The sequence below is a fragment of the Engystomops pustulosus genome, chromosome 6, assembly GCF_040894005.1.
Source record: "Engystomops pustulosus chromosome 6, aEngPut4.maternal, whole genome shotgun sequence".
Classification (NCBI taxonomy): domain Eukaryota; kingdom Metazoa; phylum Chordata; class Amphibia; order Anura; family Leptodactylidae; genus Engystomops; species Engystomops pustulosus.
This window is the reverse complement of record NC_092416.1, coordinates 16,017,158-16,035,672: the sequence shown is the minus strand read 5'-3', so window position 1 is coordinate 16,035,672 and position 18,515 is coordinate 16,017,158.

Sequence of the window (18,515 nt, the reverse complement as noted above, 5' to 3'; positions counted from 1 at the left end):
GACCGCAGCATTTAAATGCCTGCAGGGAGATCCCTTGCACAATTGGAGCCCCACAAAGCGTTTTCGGAGACCACTGATCATTGCTAGGGTAACCCTGGGGTCTTGTCTAAGACCCCAGGGCTGTCGATAATAAATGCCTGTAAGGTCCCATCAGTATTGCAGGGAATTATAATGAACAAGCAATCAAATAATTTTTTGTTTGTGTTCCATAGTGGGACAAGTATAAGAGTTAAAAAAAAGTTTTCAAATAAAAAAACAAACAAATAAATTAATAAAAATGGCCCAAAAGCCATGTCAATTATAAAAAGTACATAAAACATAAAAAAGTGAAAATCACCATACAAGCCCCACATATATAGTATCGTCATGTCCACAATGACCCCTAAAAAAAACCCAAATCATTATTGAATCCACATGATGAACAGCGGCGTAAAAAAAGTTATAAAAAAACCCACCAGAAATGATGATTTTTACCTATTATAATGCTAAAAATATTGATCAAAACAAGGTATTTTTACACAAATGTTATTGCTGTAAGATACATGTACAGATCAGCCCGGCGGGAGGGCTCTACATTCCTTGCTACAGGGGACAATGTTTTTTCCCCAGTTGGACTGCGACAGACGGTAATTGATCGCTCCAGAATGTCCGACCACTTTCTGTCACAGCTAAAAATGAGGAAGTGTCACCGATTTTAAACTGAATTCCTTTCCTGGGGTTTTTTTTTTAAAGCATTTACCACTTTCATCCCCTTTATGCAAATCTAGATGTTTCTAGTATTTATAAACATGTAAAGGAAACCTACCATCACGGATCTACCTACTAAGGTGACAGGTTACTGTAATGTAGTGTAGTCTAATGCTTTTTGTAATGAAACTTTTTGTGCCCCAGAACTTAATACAACTTTAATCTGCTGTATATACATTTTTATAAAGAAGCATGGAGCATGGGGCATTGAGTAGCTGCGCCAAGAAGTAGGAGCTACCGCTACTTCCGAGAGAGCCTCATCCTGCCTTCCCAATATGAATATTACTGCAGGACCTAGAGTGATGTCAGAAGTCAGGGTCCTAGAGTCCTTTTGTGCTGCAGGGGATGGTGTCAGGCAATAAGCTGTGGCTGGAACTGGGTATGAAGAAGAGGTGGCTGTGTGTATGGATGTAGCAGTGATGAGTGTGTTCATGTGAGTGAATGTATGTAGCAAACCTAAATGAGTGATTGCAGCAAGAGGTGTGTGAGTAAGTGTTTGTAATTAATCTGTGTGTTGATCTATGGTTGTAGTAGAGTTGTGTGAGTAAACCTGATTGAGTTAATGTAGAGGTGAAGAGGTGAGTCAGTGATTGGATGTAGCACATCTGTTTGTGCTGTGTTTGTGTGTGAGAAACAGGGAATTTTTAATTGGTGTAAAATATATAAATATATTAAATATGACTAAACCTGAGGTCTTAACCAGTGTATTTTTCCTAAGTGCAGCTGTTTAAGTGCACATCAGAATTATTCCAGAATGGAAACAGAAGGGAACAAAGTGACTTTATCTGTAAGAAAATGTCCACCTCTTCTCTTTCAAAATGTCATCTGAAGAGCACAGTGACCTCTTTCTTCCATCGCCTTCCAACTCAGAATCTCGTGGACTTGTAGAGGCACTTAGAAAGATGCACTGCCAAGATGGCACCATTCCGGCTTTTGACCCCCACCCAACCCTGTGGCATCTACTTGGCACACTAACATAATCACCCCCTAACTAAGCAAATCAACAGCAGCAGGGGCTCCATGTAGCAAAACTGGTTGAAACAGAGCGCCGGAACCAGATCCTGGCAGACAAGAGAACCAGTTATGGCTTCATCGGAGCACCTGAAATGTAAGTGATCAGAACCAGAGGCTTACCGCAAGTCAGGAGGAACCAGAACCAGGGCTCCAGTGACAGCCACAACCAGGCAGCTTTTCAGTATCCTCTGCCAAACCAACGACAGCAGCAGCACACCGCCATATGACCACAACACTGTTAGCACTGCACCGGCACCCCTACTGTAGTCTATACATCTCTGTCCAGTCCGTGTCTATGTGTTATTTTGACTGTTATATTTTCATCTCATAATTGCTTCCCCATTTTTAATGTAATGTGTTCATGTAATATGTTTTGGGCCTTTTTGTAATAATCTGTAACTATATGTGTATGCAACCAAGAAGCTAGCAACATGTAAGAACGCCCCTCTCAAAGTATTTATGTGTCTGAATGCTTTAACCTGTCTCTAACTGTGTAACAATTGCCAGAAATCTACTTACACAATAAAGTTGCATTGTATCATATCGTAAGCCAAGTGTTATTGTCCAGAAAATATAGTAATAAAAAAAAAATTCCAAAAAGTATGTTGCTTCCAATTGGTTAAAAAGTTCTGCCTAAAGGGGTTGAGTCATCAACAACAGTGGATACTTGTGGATACATGTATGATCTCATGTGGGTCTCACAGCTGGGACCTCCATAATCAGCTGAATGGGGACACATCTGCCCTTTTCCTGCACCATGACAGATGACATAGACAATGTGCCCTAATGCTGAACCATGAAACTCACCGTACCTACTCATTCGTTCCACCCTAGGCAGTGGCCAGTAACTGGGTGACAATCCCTCCCTCCACCAAAAGGCAAAACAAGGAGTTAAAGACAAAACAAACAAGCAAACAGTTAAGAATAGCCACCAGAGCTGGGTCACAACAAGAAGGGCAAACACAGTACAGAATTGCAAAGCAGAAGGGTAGTCTGAGTAAAGGCAGAAAGTCAGGATACCAGAATACTGAAATACACTACATCAATATATGAGGATCTTGCTGCAATCAGAAAATATAGCATGCATACAGCACTGACCAGGAGGAGCTTATAACAGAATCATGGTCCTGGCCCAGAAGGTGATTGGTGAGGAAAAGAGATGAGCGAACATACTCGTCCGAGCTTGATGCTCGTTCGAGCATTAGCGTACTCGAAACTGCTCGTTGCTCGGACGAATACTTCGCCCGCTCGAGAAAATGGCAGCTCCCGCCGTTTTGCTTTTTGGAGGCCAGAAACAGAGCCAATCACAAGCCAGGAGACTCTGCACTCCACCCAGCATGACGTGGTACCCTTACACGTCGATAGCAGTGGTTGGCTGGCCAGATCAGGTGACCCTGGGATAGACTAGCCGCTGCCCGCGCTGCTCGGATCATTCTGTGTCTGGATGCCGCTAGGGAGAGAGCTGCTGCTGCTGGTCAGGGAAAGCGTTAGGGTGTTCTATTAGCTTACTGTTAGGCAGGAGTGATTCTCCAAGAACCCAACAGCCCTTCTTAGGGCTACAATAACGTTATACTTTATTTTTTTGTTTGCTTGTGGCTGGGCTTGCTGGCACTAGTAGTGCAGCTAGTACCATATTGTGAGGAATTTGCAGGGGGACTTGCTACCGTTGTGTTTAGCTCTTAGTGACACACATATCCGCCTCAAACACCAAAGTGGGAAAATTTATTAGGGGTTGGATTTCAATTAGGCACAGTCTGCCATTTCCTTTTTATTTTACGTTTATTTTTTCATAACTCAGCGTCATCTCATCAGTGTGCTTTCATACTTGGCTAGAAAATAGCCAAAGGAGAATCCAAACGGCTTACTTACGCCTACAATAGCGTTATATATATTTTATTTCTGGTTGATCTGCTGGTGGCTGTCCTTGCTGCAGTGCATATACTAGCCAATTGTGAGGAATTTGGAGTGAGACTTGCGACCGCTGTGTTTAGCGCTTAGTGACGCACATATCCATCGCAAAGACTGAAGTGGGAAAATTTATTAGGGGTTGGATTTCAATTAGGCACAGTCTGCCATTTCCTTTTTATTTTACGTTTTTTTTTTCATAACTCAGCGTCATCTCATCAGTGTGCTTTCATACTTGGCTAGAAAATAGCCATAGCAATAGGATAGCATTGTTTGGTTTTAAAAACTAAAAAACACAAAAAAAACCTAAAAAACACAAAAAAACACAAAAAACAGTTAAAAAAAAAATTAAAGTTATATAACTTTCATTTTCAAAATGTTTAACCCGAGGGCTAGGGGTAGAGGACGAGGGCGGGGACGTGGGCGTCCATCTACTGCAGGGGTCAGAGGCCGTGGTCCTGGGTGGGGTGAGACACCACCTGCTGATGAGGGAGCAGGGGAACGCCGCAGAGCTACACTCCCTAGGTTCATCATGTCTGAAGTTACTGGGACTCGTGGTAGAGCACTGTTGAGGCCAGAGCAGTGCGAACAGGTGATGTCGTGGATTGCCGACAATGCTTCGAGCAATTTGTCCACCAGTCAGTCTTCCACGCAGTCCACCCATGTCACCGAAATCGGCACTCCTCCAGCTCCTGCACCTCAGCCTCCTCCCCCCCAGTCTGCCCCCTCCCAGGAAAATTTGGCATTTGAACCGCCATACTCTGAGGAACTGTTTTCTGGACCCTTCCCACAGTCACAAACCACTTGTCCGGTTGCTGCTGAGCAATTTTCCGATGCCCAGGTTTTCCACCAGTCGCAGTCTGTGGGTGATGATGACCTTCTTGACGTAGTGGAAGAAGTGTGTAAAGAGGTGTCGGACGATGAGGAGACACGGTTGTCAGACAGTGGTGAAGTTGTTGTCAGGGCAGGAAGTCCGAGGGGGGAGCAGACTGAGGGATCGGAGGATGATGAGGTGACAGACCCAAGCTGGGTTGAGAGGCCGGGTGAACACAGTGCTTCTGAGACGGAGGAGAGTCCTATAGCAGAACAGGTTGGAAGAGGCAGTGGTGGGGCCAGACGGAGAGGCAGGGCCAGAGCAGGTGCATCAGCGCCAAATGTGTCACGTAGTGAAGCTCCCGTGCCGAGGGCTCCCGCGGCGAGGGCTAGATTTTCAGAAGTCTGGAGGTTCTTTAAGGAAACACCGGATGACCGACGGACTGTGGTGTGCAACGTTTGCCAAACCAGGATCAGCAAGGGTTCCACCACTACTAGCTTAACTACCACCAGTATGCGCAGGCATATGAACGCTAAACACCCGAATCAGTGGCACAAAGCCCGTTCACCTCCGGCCGTGCACACCACTGCTCCTTCCCCTGTGTCAGCTGATAGTCAGCCCCCTGCCCAGGACCCTGGCACAAAAACCCCATCGTCGCCTCCACGATCCTCCACAGCATCCACCAGCGTTCAGCTCTCCATACCCCAGACGCTGGAGCGGAAAAGAAAATATAGTGCAACCCACCCGCACGCCCAAGCCCTTAATGTCCACATCTCCAGATTGCTTAGCCTGGAGATGCTGCCCTATAGGCTAGTAGAGACCGAGGCCTTTCGCAACCTCATGGCGGCGGCCGCCCCTCGGTATTCGGTCCCCAGCCGCCACTACTTTTCCCGATGTGCCGTCCCAGCCCTGCACCAGCACGTGTCAGACAACATCATCCGTGCCCTGACCAACGCCGTTTCTGACAAGGTCCACCTGACCACGGACACGTGGACGAGTGCTGCCGGGCAGGGCCACTATATATCGCTGACGGCACATTGGGTTAACTTGGTGGAGGCTGGGACCGAGTCTGACCCTGGGGCTGGTCATATACTGCCGACGCCGAGGACTGCGGGGCCTACCTCGGTCCAGGTCTCAAAGGCCTACTATGCCTCCTCCTCCTCCCACCCCTCCTCCACCTCCTCCTCCGAACTACCATCCGTGGGCATGGCGCCATCAGTCGCTAGCTCTAGGCACAGCAGCAGTGCCGTCGCTAAGCGACAGCAGGCGGTGCTCAAACTGCTGAGCCTAGGCGATAAAAGGCACAACGCCCAAGAACTATTACAGGGCATCACGGCGCAGACTGATCTGTGGCTGGCACCGCTGAACCTGAAGCCAGGCATGGTTGTGTGTGACAACGGCCGTAACCTGGTGGCGGCTCTGCAACTCGGCAGACTGACACATGTGCCATGCCTGGCCCATGTGTTAAATCTCATAGTTCAGCGTTTCCTCAAGACATACCCCAATCTGTCTGATTTGCTCACGAAGGTGCGCCGCATCTGTGCGCATTTCAGGAAGTCCAGCACAGATGCTGCCACTCTCAGGGCAGCGCAGCGCCGCCTCCAACTGCCCGCTCACCGACTGTTGTGCGACGTGCCCATGAGGTGGAATTCAACATTAACCATGTTATCCAGAGTTTACCAGCAGCGCAGAGCGATTGTAGACTGCCAGATGTCATCTTCCACCAGAACTGGTAGTCAGGTCAGTCAGCTTCCTCAAGTCTACAATGAGGAGTGGACGTGGATGTCTGATATCTGTCAGGTGCTGAGTAACTTTGAGGAGTCAACACAGATGGTCAGTGGCGATGCCGCCATCATCAGCCTCACCATCCCGCTGCTTCGCCTGTTGAAAAACTCTCTGATCAGCATGAAGTCGGAAGCTTTGCGCTCGTCACAAGAGACGGGGGAAGAAGATTCCCTTGTTGATAGCCAAAGCACCCTCAGGTCTGTTTCTCAGCGCATATCGGAGGAGGTGGAGGAGGATGAGGAGGAAGAGGAGGAGAATGTTGGCGAGACACAAGAGGGGAGCATTGCTCAGACCTTCACTGTTCAGCGTGTATGGGCAGAAGAAGAGGAGTTGGAGGAGTTTGAGGAGGGGGAAATGGGCAGTCAGGCCAGTGAGGGGAGTGAATTCTTGCGCGTTGGGACTCTGGCGCATATGGCAGATTTCATGCTAGGCTGCCTATCCCGTGACCCTCGCGTTCAAAGAATTTATTCCAGCTCCGATTACTGGGTATTCACTCTCCTGGACCCACGGTACAAGCAAAATCTTTCCACTCTCATCCCTGGAGAGGAAAGGAGTGTGAGAATGCATGAATACCAGCAGGCCCTGGTGCACAAGCTGAAACAGTATTTCCCTTCTGACAGCGCTAGCGGCAGAGTGCGTAGTTCTGCGGGACAAGTAGCGAGGGAGAGTAGGCGAGCAGGCAGCTTGTCCAGCACTGGCAAGGGTACGCTTTACAAGGCTTTTGCCAGCTTTATGTCACCCCAGCAAGACACTGTCACCTGTCCCCAGTCTCGGCAGAGTAGGGCTGATCTTTACAGAAAGATGGTGAGGGAGTACGTAGCTGACCATACCATCGTCCTAAATGATCACACAGCTCCCTACAACTACTGGGTTTCAAAGCTGGACATGTGGCACGAACTGGCACTGTACGCCTTGGAGGTTCTTGCCTGCCCTGCCACTAGCGTCTTGTCCGAGCGGGTTTTCAGTGCAGCTGGTGGCATCATCACCGATAAGCGTACACGCCTGTCGACTGACAGCGCTGACAGGCTGACGCTTATTAAGATGAATAAAGCCTGGATTTCTCATAATTTCCAATCTCCACCAGGTGAAGGAAGCTCAACCTGAATAATTTATGCACTCCTCCTCCTCATTTTCCTCCTTCTCCTCCTCTTTGTACACTAAAGCAGAGGAAACTGGCTATTTTTTGACAGGGCCCACTGGCTCTAGCTATAGTACTTTATGCATGTAATTTTTCTGGAGGGCCACCTACCCGGTCCTCTGTTTTAAACAATTTTTGGGAGTGCCACATACAGGCACTCAATCTATTCAATTTTTCTGGAGGGCCACCTACCTGCTCCTCTGGTTTGAAAACTTTTTTGGACTGCCACATACAGGCACTCAATCTATTCAATTTTTCTGGAGGGCCACCTACCTGCTCCTCTGGTTTGAAAACTTTTTTGGACTGCCACATTCAGGCACTCAATCTATTCAATTTTTCTGGAGGGCCACCTACCTGCTCCTCTGGTTTGAAAACTTTTTTGGACTGCCACATACAGGCACTATCCAAATTAAATTGTCTCCATAGCAGCCTCCACACGTTGTCTCCATTGCTACCTCCAAAAGTCGTCCATATAGCTGCCTCCATACATCGTCCCCTTATCAAACGAGGTGTGTCAGGCAGAAATTTGGGTTGTTTTCATGGATTCCACATCAAAGTTGTTAACTTTGTCGCCACCCTGCTGTGTTATCCACAAAATATACTGGCAAACTTTTATGATTAACCGATATTATTTCAGCGCTTCTTGCGCATCTGTTTACATTCCCCTCACCCGCCATATCCCAAACTTATAAGAACGCTACTACACTTGATCTTATACAAAAGGTTCTTAGAAGTGCTGTTTGGGGAGTAGCCTAGAGACAGGGGCTTGGATTGGCGAAAGCTCGCCTGGCAGCGGAGCGCCAGCTCCATGCCAAGATTCAACTAACATAGTTTTAACTGCAGCACCTTTAATCTACTACTAGTTCACTGCCTCCATACATGGTCCCCTTATCAAACGAGCTGTGTCAGGCAGAATTTTGGGTTGTTTTCATGGCTTCCACATCAAACTTGTAAACTTTGTCGCCACCCTGCTGTGTTATCCACAAAATATACTGGCAAACTTTTATGATTAACCGATATTATTTCAGCGCTTCTTGCGCATCTGTTTACATTCCCCTCACCCGCCATATCCCAAACTTATAAGAACGCTACTACACTTAACTTGGTGCAGGCTGGGACCGAGTCTGACCCTGGGGCTGGTCATATACTGCCGACGCCGAGGATTGCGGGGCCTACCTCGGTCCAGGTCTCAAAGGCCTACTATACCTCCTCCTCCTCCCACCCCTCCTCCACCTCCTCCGAATTACCATCCGTGGCCATGGCGCCATCAGTCGGTAGCTCTAGGCACAGCAGCAGTGCCGTCGCTAAGCAACAGCAGGCGGTGCTCAAACTGCTGAGCCTAGGCGATAAAAGGCACACCGCCCAAGAGCTATTACAGGGCATTCCACATCAAACTTGTTAACTTTGTCGCCACCCTGCTGTGTAATCCACAAAATATACTGGCAAACTTTTATCATTTACCAATATTATTTCAGGGCTTCTTGCGCATCTGTTTACATTCCCCTCACCCGCCATATCCCAAACTTATAAGAACGCTACTACACTTGATCTTATACAAAAGGTTCTTAGAAGTGCTGTTTGGGGAGTAGCCTAGAGACAGGGGCTTGGATTGGCGAAAGCTCGCCTGGCAGCGGAGCGCCAGCTCCATCCCAAGATCCAACTAACATAGTTTTAACTGCAGCACCTTTAATCTACTACTAGTTCACTGCCTCCATAATAATAATAATAATAATCTTTATTTATATAGCGCCATCATATTCCGTAGCGCTTTACAAATCATAGGAAACAAATACAAATGTAATGTAACAGAGCACAACATTTGTATGGAACAACAGGAGTGAGGTCCCTGCTCGCCAGAGCTTACGGTTTATGAAGATGATGGGGAAACACGAGGTAAAAGAATATTTAATGGTCAAGCCATTCTTCTTAGGGAATAGAACAAAATATAATAAATGGAATTGCTGTCGCTTGAACCACTCAGCCGTCATCTTATATACCAGGTCCAGGGTGAATGGGACTGCAGAGAAGTCTGGTGCCTGTTGGTTGCTGGATAACAGATGGGAGGACGACACAGGACGGGTTAGTAGAAGAGTTAAAACTTCATGCAGTTAATGAGTGTTATAGGCTTGCCTAAAGAAATGGGTTTTAAGAGCACGTTTGAAACTTTGGAGGTTAGGTATTAGTCTGATAGTCTGGGGCAGAGCATTCCATAGAATTGGTGCAGCTCTAGAGAAGTCTTGGAGACGCGAGTGGGAGGTCCGCACTAGGGTAGAGGTTAATCTAAGATCACTGGCGGATCTAAGAGCACGGGTTGGGCGATAGACTGAGATAAGAGAGGAGAGGTAGGGGGGTGCAGCATTATACAGAGCTTTATGAATGAGGGTTATTATTTTAAACTGTATTCGAAAGGAGACTGGCAGCCAGTGCAGCGACTGGCATGAACTGTAAGCATACATGGTCCCCTTATCAAACGAGCTGTGTCAGGCAGATTTTGGGTTGTTTTCATGGCTTCCACAACAAACTTGTTAACTTTGTCGCCACCCTGCTGTGTAATCCACAAAAAATACTGGCAAACTTTTATCATTTACCGATATTATTTCAGCGCTTCTTGCGCATCTGTTTACATTCCCCTCACCCGCCATATCCCAAACTTAAAAGAACGCTACTACACTTGATCTTATACAAAAGGTTCTTAGAAGTGCTGTTTGGGGAGTAGCCTAGAGACAGGGGCTTGGATTGGCGAAAGCTCGCCTGGCAGCGGAGCGCCAGCTCCATGCCAAGATCCAACTAACATAGTTTTAACTGCAGCACCTTTAATCTACTACTAGTTCACTGCCTCCATACATGGTCCCCTTATCAAACGAGCTGTGTCAGGCAGAATTTTGGGTTGTTTTCATGGCTTCCATGTTAACTTTGTCGCCACCCTGCTGTGTAATCCACAAAATATACTGGCAAACTTTTATCATGTACCGATATTATTTGAGCGCTTCTTGCTCACCTCCTTTGGTTCCTCTCTGCCACCCATTGGTTTGAAGCCTGAGTCCATTTAGGGTATGTCGCCATGCCACTCTCTAGCCTGCCGCTGCTGCCGCTGCCTCTGCATGCCGTCCCCTATAGTGTCAGGGTCAATTATTGGATGTTTTAGATGCTATCTAGCTTCATTCTGTCACTCTGTCATGGCCATGCTGTTGCCCATAATTTTGGCATAATGGTGCGATTAAGCAGCCTCAGAGGCATCCATGCATGCTGCCCCTGATGTTTCCTGTCCATTTCCGTGGTGTTTCCATCCTTTTCTGAGGTTCCCAGGTGTTTGGCCAAGATTCCCTGTGCAGAGCCTTGGTCCCCTTGAAAAATGCTCGAGTCTCCCATTGACTTCAATGGGGCTCGTTATTTGAGACGAGCACTCGAGCATCGGGAAAAGTTCGTCTCGAATAACGAGTACCCGAGCATTTTAGTGCTCGCTCATCTCTAATTATTATCTGCAGCTACAGGTAACTTCTGTGGGGTCCCCTGTGGTGCCAAGATTTACTAACACACATGGTAATTTTTGAGGATCTGTACCTTTATGGCCATAAACACAGTCACCACTCTAAACTATGAGTTATATATGTGGATGACGTGTTCATGTGCTGGAAAGGGACAGAGAGTGAGTTGCAAGAATGGATACAATGGGGCGCATTTACTAAGGGTTCGAACGCGGCACTTTCGTCAGGTTTTGCAATTATTTCCGAATTGGCCCGGGTTTTTGGCGCACGCGATCGGATTGTGGCGCATCGGCCCCGGCTTGCATGCGACAGAAATCGGGGATAGGGCCGTGGGACAACCCGACGGATTCAGAAAAACTGCGGAATTTAAAAAAGGAAGTGTGTTGCAAGATCAAGCACTCACATGCACCAAGAAGAAGCAGGTGAACTCTGGCGGACCTCAGTGCAGAAGCAACGGATGCAAGAACTCCGGCGCACGATCTTAGTGAATTGTGCCGGACCCGAATCCTCGTCGGACAACGCACTGCAGGATCACGACGGAACCGGGTAAGTAAAGCGGCAGGAGCTCATAGGGTGAAAATTATCATGAACCAAAGTATGATAAAGGTCCCCCATCCCCTGGATATATTAAGAGGCTTAGACCTCTTGATATATGCGGCGGGTGGATGTGCTGCCAGGCAAAACTACACTAGTCCAGACCGGGTATAGTTTTCTGGAAAAACCTGCACCTACTCCACAGCAACCCTCCGCCGTCCACATGGCATGGAGATAGCGTATACACAAAATTAATATGAGCATTGCAAGAAATTGTGGTTATTTAATTGATTCTATGCCAAAAACTGGCCCTGCTAAATCTCCCCCATAGAGTTTACACCAGAATGTCAGACTGACCATATCTGTTATGGAGATGTGGAAGTCAACAAGCAAGAGGATCATAAGCCTAAAGGTCGTAATAATCTGTTGGAGAGAAAGAGCTTCCACATTCTCCAAATGTTCAAAGGGATCTCCAAGGAACAATTCATTAGAGCTCGCTGTATATGTAATACATAAGGAATAAAAATATGCTGAACAATTCTCTGAAAATGGTTCTTCTAAAAAATCATAACACAGGCGAAGTAGGACAAAAAGTAAGAGAGAAAATAAGTGAAACAAAAAAGAAGAAATTAGATCAGGTTTCATCCACACATGACAAAAATGCAGAATTGACAGTAAAGGGATAAAAAAACATTGGGGATTGAGATATTGGGGACTGGTTGAGATATAGGGGCAGATTTACTGACCCGGTCCGTTCGCGATCCAGCGGCGCGTTCTCTGCGGTGGATTCGGGTCCGGCCGGGATTCACTAAGGCAGTTCCTCCGCCGTCCACCAGGTGGCGCTGCTGCGCTGAAGTTCCCCCGGAGGCACGCTGGAATGCCCTGAAATTCACCGGCCTATACCTGGTGAAGGTAAGTGTAATTTTCGCAACACATTTTTTTTCTTAAATGCGGCGGTTTTTCCAAATCCGTCGGGTTTTCGTTCGGCCACGCCCCCCCATTTCCGTCGCGCGCATGCCAGCGCCGATGCGCCACAATCCCGGGGCAATTCAGGTACAATCGGCGCAAATCGGAAATATTCGGGTAACACGTCGGAAAACGCGAATCGGGCCCTTAGTAAATGACCCCCATTAACTTAAATCTGGATCCACAACAATTCATCTATTGTAAAGGGAAAACAATGGGAAATTGATAAGAGCTAAACAAACCTTTATACAAGACGGGGAACTTTTCTTTGTCTTGCCAAAATTGTGATTCCATAAGTAGAGGCGATAACAATTCTCACCCCAGTAGAGGGACATTAATTTGGGGGATGTTTTACTTGTGAAACGAGGAATGTGATATAAATGTTACAATTCCCATTCAGAAAAGATCTGGCGAGACAAGGGAGGGTCAGGAGAAATGAACAAAAGTCGTCAATTAGAAAATATAAGACAAAATGTACAGAAAGAGAAAAGGGAAGAGAAACAAAGCAAATTTGGGTAAACAATTGTGGCACAGCATTTCTATGAGACGAAACATTGCATTGCACTTACTCACCAGAGCTGAACCGGCAACGGAAAACACAAGGGGGCATATGTATCAGGACCTCTGCGCCACGCCCGCTTAAAGCTTATTGCTAGCACTTGTGATTATTTGCCCCAAACTGACACCTTCACGCCAGTGGGGCGTGAAGGAGAGTGAAGGGGTGGGGGGCGCGCCTGGACAAGCGGAGGGCGCGGTCGGCCGGGAGTAGGCCGGCGCAGGGCATTACTGTCCCCGCGCCAGCGCACTCGAAGCCGCCGGCGACTTTTCGTATGTCGTATTCGTATTTTCGGCTGCCCCAATACATCAAGCGGCTTCTGCCCCATAATGTATGCCACTGCGAAAATGCAGTGACCGCAGCATTTAAATGCCTGCAGGGAGATCCCTTGCACAATTGGAGCCCCACAAAGCGTTTTCGGAGACCACTGATCATTGCTAGGGTAACCCTGGGGTCTTGTCTATGACCCCAGGGCTGTCGATAATAAATGCCTGTAAGGTCCCATCCGTATTGCAGGGTATTATAATGAACAAGCAATCAAATAATTTTTTGTTTGTGTTCCATAGTGGGACAAGTATAAGAGTTAAAAAAAAGTTTTCAAATAAAAAAACAAACAAATAAATTAATAAAAATGGCTCTAAAGCCATGTCAATTATAAAAAGTACATAAAACATAAAAAAGTGTAAATCACCATACAAGCCCCACATATATAGTATCGTCATGTCCACAATGACCCCTAAAAAAAAACAAAATCATTATTGAATCCACATGATGAACAGCGGCGTAAAAAAAGTTATAAAAAAACCCACCAGAAATTATAAATTTTTACCTATTATAATGCTAAAAATATTGATCAAAACAAGGAATTTTTACACAAATGTTATTGCTGTAAGATACATGTACAGATCAGCCCGGCGGGAGGGCTCTACATTCCTTGCTACAGGGAACAATGTTTTTTCCCCAGTTGGACTGTGACAGACGGTAATTGATCGCTCCAGAAAGTCCGGCCACTTTCTGTCACAGCTAAAAATGAGGAAGTGTCACCGATTTTAAACTGAATTCCTTTCCTGGGGTTTTTTTTTTAAAGCATTTACCACTTTCATCCCCTTTATGCAAATCTAGATGTTTCTAGTATTTATAAACATGTAAAGGAAACCTACCACCACGGATCTACCTACTAAGGTGACAGGTTACTGTAATGTAGTGTAGTCTAATGCTTTTTGTAATGAAACTTTTTGTGCCCCAGAACTTAATACAACTTTAATCTGCTGTATATACATTTTTATAAAGAATCATGGAACATGGGGCATGGAGTAGCTGCGCCAAGAAGTAGGAGCTACCGCTACTTCCGAGAGAGCCTCATCCTGCCTTCCCAATATGAATATTACTGCAGGACCTTGAGTGATGTCAGAAGTCAGGGTCCTAGAATCCTTTTGTGCTGCAGGGGATGGTGTCAGGCAATAAGCTGTGGCTGGAACTGGGTATGAAGAAGAGGTGGCTGTGTGTATGGATGTAGCAGTGATGAGTGTGTTCATGTGAGTGAATGTATGTAGCAAACCTAAGTGAGTGATTGCAGCAAGAGGTGTGTGAGTAAGTGTTTATAATTAATATGTGTGTTGATCTATGGTTGTAGTAGAGTTGTGTGAGTAAATCTGATTGAGTGAATGTAGAGGTGAAGAGGTGAGTTAGTGAATGGATCTAGCACATCTGTGTGTGCTGTGCTTGTGTGTGAGAAACATGGAATTTTTAATTGGTGTAAAATATATAAATATATTAAATATGACTAAACCTGAGGTCTTAACCAGTGTATTTTTCCTAAGTGCAGCTGTTTAAGTGCACAACAGAATTATTCCAGAATGGAACCAGAAGGGAACAAAGTGACTTTATTTGTAAGAAAATGTCTACCTCTTCTCTTTCAAAATGTCATCTGAAGAGCACAGTGACCTCTTTCTTCCATCGCCTTCCCACTCAGAATCTTGTGGACTTGTAGAGGCACTTAGAAAGATGCACTGCCAAGATGGCACCACTCCGGCTTTTGACCCCCACCCAACCCTGTGGCATCTACTTGGCACTCTTACCCTATCACCCCTAACTAAGCAAATCAACAGCAGCAGGGGCTCCATGTAGCAAAACTGGTTGAAACAGAGGGCCGGAACCAGATACTGGCAGACAAGAGCACCAGTTATGGCTTCAACAGAGCACCTGAAATGTAAGTGATCAGAACCAGAGGCTTACCGCAAGTCAGGAGGAACTAGCACTAATACTGCAGTGGAAGCCACAACCAGGCAACTTTGCAGTATCCTCTGCCAAACCAGCAGCATCAGCAGCACACCGCCATATGACCACAACACTGTAAGCACTGCACCGGCACCCCTACTGTAGTCTATACATCTCTGTCCAGTCCGTGTCTATTAGAGATGAGCGAACATACTCGTCCGAGCTTGATGCTCGTTCGAGCATTAGCGTACTCGAAACTGCTCGTTGCTCGGACGAATACTTCGCCCGCTCGAGAAAATGGCATCTCCCGCCGTTTTGCTTTTTGGCGGCCAGAAACAGAGCCAATCACAAGCCAGGAGACTCTGCACTCCACCCAGCATGACGTGGTACCCTTACACGTCGATAGCAGTGGTTGGCTGGCCAGATCAGGTGACCCTGGAATAGATTAGCCCCAGCCCGCGCTGCTCGGATCATTCTGTGTCTGGATGCCGCTAGGGAGAGAGCTGCTGCTGGTCAGGGAAAGCGTTAGGCTGTTCTATTAGAATAGTGTTAGGCAGGAGTGATTCTACAAGAACCCAACAGCCCTTCGTAGGGCTACAATAACGTTATACATTTTTTTTTTTATTTGCAGCTAGTACCATATTTGGAGGAATTTGCAGGGGGACTTGCTACCGTTGTGTTTAGCGCTTAGTGACACACATATCCACCTCAAACACCAAAGTGGGACAATTTATTAGGGGTTTGATTTCAATTAGGCACAGTCTGCCAGTTTCTTTTTATTTTACATTTATTTTTTCATAACTCAGCGTCATCTCATCTGGCATAGCAGTGTGCTTTCATACTTGGCTAGAAAATAGCCATAGGAGAATCCAAACGGCTTACTTAGGCCTACAATAGCGTTATATATTTTATTTCTGGTTGAGCTGCTGGTGGCTGTCCTTGCTGTAGTGCATCTACTACCATATTGTGAGGAATTTGCAGTGAGACTTGCGACCGTTGTGTTTAGCGCTTAGTGACGCACATATCCATCGCAAAGACCGAAGTGGGACAATTTATTAGGGGTTGGATTGAAATTAGGCACAGTCTGCCATTTACTTTTTATTTTACGTTTATTTTTTCATAACTCAGCGTCATCTCATCTGGCATAGTAGTGTGCTTTCATACTTGGCTAGAAAATAGCCATAGCAATAGGATAGCATTGTTTGGTTTTAAAAACTAAAAAACACTACACTCCCTAGGTTCATGTCTGCAGTTACTGGGACTCGTGGTAGAGCACTGTTGAGGCCAGAACAGTGCGAACAGGTGATGTCGTGGATTGCCGACAATGCTTCGAGCAATTTGTCCACCAGTCAGTCTTCCACGCAGTCCACCCATGTCACCGAAATCGGCACTCCTCCAGCTCCTGCACCTCAGCCTCCTCCCCCCCAGTCTGCCCCCTCCCAGGAAAATTTGGCATTTGAACCGGCATACTCTGAGGAACTGTTTTCTGGACCCTTCCCACAGTCACAAACCACTTGTCCGGTTGCTGCTGAGCAATTTTCCGATGCCCAGGTTTTCCACCAGTCGAAGTCTGTGGGTGATGATGACCTTCTTGACGTAGTGGAAGAAGTGTGTAAAGAGGTGTCGGACGATGAGGAGACACGGTTGTCAGACAGTGGTGAAGTTGTTGTCAGGGCAGGAAGTCCGAGGGGGGAGCAGACTGAGGGATCGGAGGATGATGAGGTGACAGACCCAAGCTGGGTTGAGAGGCCAGGTGAACACAGTGCTTCTGAGACGGAGGAGAGTCCTCGACCAGAACAGGTTGGAAGAGGCAGTGGTGGGGCCAGACGGAGAGGCAGGGCCAGAGCTGGTGCATCAGCGCCAAATGTGTCACGTAGTGAAGCTCCCGTGGCGAGGGCTCCCGCGGCGAGGGCTAGATTTTCAGAAGTCTGGAGGTTCTTTAAGGAAACACCGGATGACCGACGGACTGTGGTGTGCAAACTTTGCCAAACGAGGATCAGCAGGGGTTCCATCACTACTAGCTTAACTACCACCAGTATGCGCAGGCATATGAATGCTAAACACCCCACTCAGTGGCACCAAGCCCGTTCACCTCCGGCCGTGCACACCACTGCTCCTTCCCCTGTGTCAGCTGACAGTCAGCCCCCTGCCCAGGACCCTGGCACAAAAACCCCATCGTCGCCTCCACGATCCTCCACAGCATCCACCAGCGTTCAGCTCTCCATACCCCAGACGCTGGAGCGGAAAAGGAAATATATTGCAACCCACCCGCACGCCCAAGCCCTTAATGTCCACATCTCCAGATTGCTTAGCCTGGAGATGCTGCCCTATAGGCTAGTAGAGACCGAGGCCTTTCGCAACCTCATGGCGGCGGCCGCCCCTCGGTATTCGGTCCCCGGCCGCCACTACTTTTCCCGATGTGCCGTCCCAGCCCTGCACCAGCACGTGTCAGACAACATCATCCGTGCCCTGACCAACGCCGTTTCTGACAAGGTCCACCTGACCACGGACACGTGGACGAGTGCTGCCGGGCAGGGCCACTATATTTCGCTGACGGCACATTGGGTTAACTTGGTGGAGGCTGGGACCGAGTCTGACCCTGCGGCTGGTCATATACTGCCGACGCCGAGGATTGCGGGGCCTACCTCGGTCCAGGTCTTTCAGGCCTACTATGCCTCCTCCTCCTCCCACCCCTCCTCCACCTCCTCCTCCGAACTACCATCCGTGGGCATGGCGCCATCAGTCGCTAGCTCTAGGCACAGCAGCAGTGCCGTCGCTAAGCGACAGCAGGCGGTGCTCAAACTGCTGAGCCTAGGCGATAAAAGGCACGCCGCCCAAGAACTATTACAGGGCATCACGGCGCAGACTGATCTGTGGCTGGCACCGCTGAACCTGAAGCCAGGCATGGTTGTGTGTGACAACGGCCGTAACCTGGTGGCGGCTCTGCAACTCGGCAGACTGACACATGTGCCATGCCTGGCCCATGTGTTAAATCTCATAGTTCAGCGTTTCCTCAAGACATACCCCAATCTGTCTGATTTGCTCACGAAGGTGCGCCGCATCTGTGCGCATTTCAGGAAGTCCAGCACAGATGCTGCCACTCTCAGGGCAGCGCAGCGCCGCCTCCAACTGCCCGCTCACCGACTGTTGTGCGACGTGCCCACGAGGTGGAATTCAACATTAACCATGTTATCCAGAGTTTACCAGCAGCGCAGAGCGATTGTAGACTGCCAGATGTCAACTTCCACCAGAACTGGTAGTCAGGTCAGTCAGCTTCCTCAAGTCTACAATGAGGAGTGGACGTGGATGTCTGATATCTGTCAGGTGCTGAGTAACTTTGAGGAGTCAACACAG